We start from the raw sequence: 6,116 nt of genomic DNA, 5'->3' as shown, positions 1-6,116 counted from the left end.
TTTTTTGTCAAATATTGGACGACATACTAACCTATGACTTTTTCGTCAAATTTTGGACGACATACTAACCTATGACTTTTTTGTCAAATTTTGGACGACATACTAACCTATGACTTTTTTGTCAAATTTTGGACAACATACTAACCTATGACTTTTTCGTCAAATTTTGGACGACATACTTACCTATGACTTTTTTGTCAAATTTTGGACGACATACTAAAGTTTGACTTTTTTGTCAAATTTTGGACGACATACTAACCTATGACTTTTTTGTCAAATATTGGACGACATACTAACCTATGACTTTTTCGTCAAATTTTGGACGACATACTAACCTATGACTTTTTTGTCAAATTTTGGACGACATACTAACCTATGACTTTTTTGTCAAATTTTGGACAACATACTAACCTATGACTTTTTCGTCAAATTTTGGACGACATACTAACCTATGACTTTTTTGTCAAATTTTGGACGACATACTAAAGTTTGACTTTTTTGTCAAATTTTGGACGACATACTAACCTATGACTTTTTTGACAAATTTTGGACGACATACTGAAGTATGACTTTTTTGTCAAATTTTGGACGACATACTAACCTATGACTTTTTTGTCAAATTTTGGACGACATACTAACCTATGACTTTTTTGACAAATTTTGGACGACATACTAACCTATGACTTTTTTGTCAAATTTTGGACGACATACTAACCTATGACTTTTTTGACAAATTTTGGACGACATACTAAAGTATGACTTTTTTGTCAAATTTTGGACGACATACTAACCTATGACTTTTTCGTCAAATTTTGGACGACATACTAACCTATGACTTTTTCGTCAAATTTTGGACGACATACTAACCTATGACTTTTTTGTCAAATTTTGGACGACATACTAAAGTTTGACTTTTTTGTCAAATTTTGGATGACATACTAACCTATGACTTTTTTGACAAATTTTTGGATGACATACTAAAGTATGACTTTTTTGTCAAATTTTGGATGACATACTAACCTATGACTTTTTTGACAAATTTTTGGACGACATACTAAAGTATGACTTTTTTGTCAAATTTTGGACGACATACTAACCTATGACTTTTTTGTCAAATTTTGGACGACATACTAACCGATGACTTTTTCGTCAAATTTTGGACGACATACTAACCTATGACTTTTTTATCAAATTTTGGACGACATACTAACCTATGACTTTTTCGTCAAATTTTGGACGACATACTAACCTATGACTTTTTTTTTTTCAAATTTTGGACGACATACTAACCTATGACTTTTTTGACAAATTTTGGACGACATACTAAAGTATGACTTTTTTGTCAAATTTTGGACGACATACTAACCTAGGAAATTTTGTCAAATTTTGGACGACATACTAGCCTATGACATTTTTGTCAAATTTTGGACGACATACTAACCTATGACATTTATGTCAAATTTTGGACGACTACTAGCCTATGACATTTTTGTCAAATTTTGGACGACATACTAACCTATGACATTTTTGTCAAATTTTGGACGACATACTAACCTATGACTTTTTTTTCAAATTTTGGACGACATACTAGCCTATGACATTTTTGTCAAATTTTGGACGACATACTAACCTATGACATTTTTGTCAAATTTTGGACGACATACTAACCTATGACTTTTTTTTTTTCAAATTTTGGACGACATACTAACCTATGACTTTTTTGACAAATTTTGGACGACATACTAAAGTATGACTTTTTTGTCAAATTTTGGACGACATACTAACCTATGACATTTTTGTCAAATTTTGGACGACATACGAACCTATGACTTTTTTGTCAAATTTTGGACGACATACTAACCTATGACTTTTTTGTTAAATTTTGGACGACATACTAACCTATGACTTTTTAGTCAAATTTTGGACGACATACTATCCTATGACTTTTTAGTCAAATTTTGGACGACATACTAACCTATGACTTTTTTGACAAATTTTGGACGACATACTAACCTATGACTTTTTTGACAAATGTTGGACGACATACTAACCTATGACTTTTTCGTCAAATTTTGGACGACATACTAACCTATGACTTTTTTGTCAAATTTTGGACGACATACTAACCTATGACTTTTTTTTTTCAAATTTTGGACGACATACTAACCTATGACTTTTTTGACAAATTTTGGACGACATACTAAAGTATGACATTTTTGTCAAATTTTGGACGACATACTAACCTAGGAAATTTTTGTCAAATTTTGGACGACATACTAGCCTATGACATTTTTGTCAAACTTTGGACGACATACGAACCTATGACTTTTTTGTCAAATTTTGGACGACATACTAACCTATGACTTTTTTGTTAAATTTTGGACGACATACTAACCTATGACTTTTTAGTCAAATTTTGGACGACATACTATCCTATGACTTTTTTCGTCAAATTTTGGACGACATACTAACCTATGACTTTTTTGACACATTTTGGACGACATACTAACCTATGACGTTTTCGTCAAATTTTGGACGACATACTAACCTATGACTTTTTTGTCAAATTTTGGACGACATACTAAAGTTTGACTTTTTTGTCAAATTTTGGACGACATACTAACCTATGACTTTTTTGACAAATTTTGGACGACATACTAAAGTATGACTTTTTTGTCAAATTTTGGACGACATACTAACCTATAACTTTTTTGTCAAATTTTGGACGACATACTAACCTCTGACTTTTTTGTCAAATTTTGGACGACATACTAACCTATGACTTTTTTGTCAAATTTTGGACGACATACTAACCTATGACTTTTTTTTTTCAAATTTTGGACGACATACTAACCTATGACTTTTTTGACAAATTTTGGACGACATACTAAAGTATGACATTTTTGTCAAATTTTGGACGACATACTAACCTAGGAAATTTTTGTCAAATTTTGGACGACATACTAGCCTATGACATTTTTGTCAAACTTTGGACGACATACGAACCTATGACTTTTTTGTCAAATTTTGGACGACATACTAACCTATGACTTTTTTGTTAAATTTTGGACGACATACTAAAGTATGACTTTTTTGTCAAATTTTGGACGACATACTAACCTATGACTTTTTTGTCAAATTTTGGACGACATACTAACCTATGACTTTTTTGACACATTTTGGACGACATACTAACCTATGACGTTTTCGTCAAATTTTGGACGACATACTAACCTATGACTTTTTTGTCAAATTTTGGACGACATACTAACCTATGACTTTTTTGTCAAATTTTGGACGACATACTAAAGTTTGACTTTTTTGTCAAATTTTGGACGACATACTAACCTATGACTTTTTTGACAAATTTTGGACGACATACTAAAGTATGACTTTTTTGTCAAATTTTGGACGACATACTAACCTATAACTTTTTTGTCAAATTTTGGACGACATACTAACCTCTGACTTTTTTGTCAAATTTTGGACGACATACTAACCTATGACTTTTTTGTCAAATTTTGGACGACATACTAACCTATGATTTTTTTTTTTTCAAATTTTGGACGACATACTAACCTATGACTTTTTTGACAAATTTTGGACGACATACTAAAGTTTGACTTTTTTGTCAAATTTTGGACGACATACTAACCTATGACATTTATGTCAAATTTTGGACGACATACTAGCCTATGACATTTTTGTCAAATTTTGGACGACATACTAACCTATGACATTTTTGTCAAATTTTGGACGACATACTAACCTATGACATTTATGTCAAATTTTGGACGACATACTAGCCTATGACATTTTTGTCAAATTTTGGACGACATACTAACCTATGACTTTTTTGTCAAATTTTGGACGACATACTAACCTATGACTTTTTTTTTTTCAAATTTTGGACATACTAACCTATGACTTTTTTTTTTTCAAATTTTGGACGACATACTAACCTATGACTTTTTTTTTTTTCAAATTTTGGACGACATACTAACCTATGACTTTTTTGACAAATTTTGGACGACATATTAAAGTATGACTTTTTTGTCAAATTTTGGACGACATACTAACCTATGACTTTTTTGTCAAATTTTGGACGACATACTAACCTATGACATTTTTTTCAAATTTTGGACAACATACTAGCCTATGACATTTTTGTCAAATTTTGGACGACATACTAACCTATGACTTTTTTGTCAAATTTTGGACGACATACTAACCTATGACTTTTTTGTCAAATTTTGGACGACATACTAACCTATGACTTTTTCGTCAAATTTTGGACGACATACTAACCTATGACTTTTTTGTCAAATTTTGGACGACATACTAACCTATGATTTTTTTTTTTCAAATTTTGGACGACATACTAACCTATGACTTTTTTGACAAATTTTGGACGACATACTAAAGTATGACTTTTTTGTCAAATTTTGGACGACATACTAACCTATGACATTTATGTCAAATTTTGGACGACATACTAACCTATGACATTTTTGTCAAATTTTGGACGACATACTAACCTATGACATTTTTGTCAAATTTTGGACGACATACTAGCCTATGAAATTTTTGTCAAATTTTGGACGACATACTAACCTATGACTTTTCTGTCAAATTTTAGACGACACAGTATGAATTCTTTGTCCAATTTTGTTGACATACGGAAGTATAACTTTTTGGTGATATTACTTTTGTTTAGTAAATGTGACAAAAATCATAGTTTCTTATGTCATAAAAATTTGACAAAAAAAATCATTGTTTAGTAAAATGTCCAAATCCGTGAGAAAAAAAGTCACAGTTTCCACTGGTTCAACTCACCACGGACAAAAACATGACCTTCTCCTTAACAACTGATGCCAGTGGGTCAATCACAAGGAACTGGGCCATTCTACAAAAACAGGTTTATTTATTTATTAACAACTGTACATTTCTTTTCAGTGCTGACAGCATTTGCTACATACTTTGGTGTGATTCAGAGGGACGATCACATTTCACCCCTTCTCTCGTGTTGTGGGAAATGCTGACAGGCTCAGGAGCACAGTGTAGAAACCAGAATTATTCACCGTCGTCTTCACATCAACACTGGAGACGCTCGACGCATTGTGGTATTTTTTGTTGTCTTTACATTTAAGTGCCATCCTCCTCCTCCTCCTTCAGGGGGGGGATTTACAGGCACTGTTCATTTTTATGAAGACAGACTACGCATTTAATCAGGCCAAACGTCTCTCCACCTCCCCCCACCACAGCCGACCAAACATATTCCAGGAATATCGATAAGATACCAAGGGCAGAAGGACTCCAATAGTGCAGATTGGACTGTTTCGAGTTAAGTCTGTAGGAATCAATGGTGCAATTCAACATCCATATTACGTCAAGTTAGCGAAAGCACATTGTCATTCAGTTTGTGCCTGCAGCAGTGCTTCTGCTGCCAACTGAGGTCCAAGGGTTAGGCTAAATATTAAACATTTCCCATCTCCCATGATCTAACAAGGTAAAACAAACAGAGAAAGATAGCACAGACAGAGCAGTACACTTCTTTTTTTCTCTTTTCTTAAAAAAAGTCATTTTTTATATGTACGAATTAAATTTACATCCATCTCTTTTCCTGAATCATTATGTCCCACTCGGTCCCACAGTGGTCCAAACCAGCCGAGGCTCTGCCTGACTCGGAGGGGTTCCATGGTAGAGATTTACGGAGTGACAAAAAGGCCATTTAAAAAAATCTCCTGGTTCACGAGTTTCATGTCCCTCAGTTTGTATTTCTGAAAGGATCGGGCCCAGAGAATGTGCTTCAAGAAAACTCAAGAGGTTAAAAAGCTCTAATCTACTGTAAGTTCTGCTCTCACATATCATGGCATGAGACAGAGTCGGCCAAAAAAAAAAAAAATCATCACAAGTACACCCAGGACATGAAAATATATATTCTTATAATATATATAAAATGTCTTTTATTTAATCCACTATTTACACTTTTCACATGAAAGTCTTGAGAAGGTTCTCCGAAACGAAAGCGCTGCTTCCCTGGATCACACCCAAAGATTCTCACAGGAGAAACAAACTGGGGAGGACAAAAAAAAAAGTGCAACCCAAAAAAAAAC

The sequence above is a fragment of the Microchirus variegatus genome (genome assembly GCF_963457635.1).
Source record: "Microchirus variegatus genome assembly, chromosome: 14".
Classification (NCBI taxonomy): Eukaryota; Metazoa; Chordata; class Actinopteri; order Pleuronectiformes; family Soleidae; genus Microchirus; species Microchirus variegatus.
Note: the sequence above shows the minus strand (reverse complement) of the source record.